Source organism: Clytia hemisphaerica, unplaced genomic scaffold (assembly GCF_902728285.1).
Source record: "Clytia hemisphaerica strain Z4C2 unplaced genomic scaffold, Clytia hemisphaerica genome assembly, whole genome shotgun sequence".
In the NCBI taxonomy this organism is placed as follows: Eukaryota; Metazoa; Cnidaria; class Hydrozoa; order Leptothecata; family Clytiidae; genus Clytia; species Clytia hemisphaerica.
The window spans coordinates 288760-290792 of NW_027103829.1; positions in this window are offsets into that span (position 1 = coordinate 288760).

Below are 2033 nucleotides of genomic sequence, written 5' to 3' on the forward strand. Positions count from 1 at the left end.
AAACTTAAGCGAATCAGTCAAATACCTTGGAGTAACTCTTGATCACTTTTTAAATTGGAGAATAAACACAAACAATCTATGCTCTAAATTAAGTAGTGCCAATGGAATAATTTCTAAAACTCAGACATTTTGTTCCTCTATCTACACTACTTCAGATTTATTATGCTCTATTTTTTTCGCATCTTAATTATGCTTGCCAAATCTGGGGTCAAAAACATAACTATAATGTGGAAAGAGTCTTTAAACTTCAAAAACGATGCTTACGAATCATGACTTTTTCTGATTTCAATGCTCACTCTAGTAAAATCTTTTATGAACTTAATCTTCTTAAAATTTCTGATCACATTAATCTACTAAATATAACTCTTGCTCACAGGATCTTATGTGGTTTTTCTCCAATTAGACTCAAGAATCTCTTCTCTCTAAACTTTTATCAACATAAACAAAGAACCAGAGGGAAATCAGTGCGTCTTCTTTTCAGGCCCTCTTTCAGAACTTTTATGTATGGTACAGAATCTATCACCTATAGTACCATTGTCCAGTGGAATGATTTACAACAGAATTTTCCTGCTTATCCCTTGACTGACTTAACTGGTTGTGAACTTAGGATAAACTTACACAATTATCTTGTATCTGATTACTAATTGCTTTGATTGAACAGTGACAGTAAAGCTATAAAAACTTTTGTTAAATTTTTTTTTTTTTTTTTTTTTTTTTTTTTCTTTTTTTTCTTTGAATTACTTTCAAAATTCACCTTTCAAAATCATGTTTCCATTTTGATATACCTAAATACTTATTTAATTTATTCATAATGATCTCATTATTGATATTACATACATATTTTTTTCTTTTTCTTTTTTCTTTTTTGTCTATTTCATTTGTGTATCTTTTCTATTTTTTGATAATTTTAAGTTTAGTTTTCTACTTTTTGTTCTCCTCCTTCATTTTTATTTGTCTGTTTTAAGACTTTTACGTGTTCAGTAGTTTAAGAAATTCTTCCTAATTATACTAGTATTCCTTGGAATTACAAAAAGGTGGCCCATCTCGAATAGCTTGCTAATATGAGGTCTCCATTCTAGCATTGTTTAGTTTTATTATATAATTTAACATAAAACTTTGTATCATATTTACTACTACAATCATGAAAAATAAAATACTACTACTACTACTACTACTACTACTACTACTACTACTTTTGGGCGAATTATTAAGTGAAATATTTTTCATTCAAAACTTTTTAAATTGTTATCCGCAGGATGTCGTCCTATCGCTTATTTCGAAAACACGGTTTTGGAGAAAGAAGATTTTTATGCTTGATTGGTAGTACAACAGTTCTAAGCTTTCTACATATGGGATGTGTTTTCTACTGTTTCTACGATCAACAGTCAGTCTTCATTCAAGATTTGATGCACCTGGCGACAACCTACCATTTCAATTTCTATATAGAGTAAGAAAGCATACTTTTCTCAACTAATGATCAAATGCAAACTCGAAAAGGAAGCTTCTAGGGTTTTTTTTAGTTGTCTATCATTTGAAAGACTTGATGGGACAGAAGGGACGTTTATCACTAATAAACTTCAAAAACCACTAAAATAACAACAAATAAACCAGCTGCACTGGAAGCTCCGGCTTAAGAGATTAAAAGATGTGAAAGATGAGATTGTTGAGTTAGTTGTGTATCCGAACGTTGCCCACAAACTACTAATCAGAACAGATCAGAAAGCAAAGTAATAATTCTATTGCAGAGCGAGTATGAGAAATAATCTTAACAAATAAATAAACCAGCTGGAAGTTTAGCTCTTCTAAGTGATTACACATGCACTTTCTTGCCTAAAGAACCAACCCCACCCCGCCCACTCATCCTCGACTAAAAAGTTTAAAATTGGAGCTAAAGGAGATAAACATTTAGAATGGCAATATTTCCAAGTTCTTATACTGTAAATTGATTTTTTTTCTAAACTTGCCAATAGCGAAGCCATGACGCGCCATTGATTTGATTGTCCGGATTAAATTTTGGGGAGAAAAATAGCCTA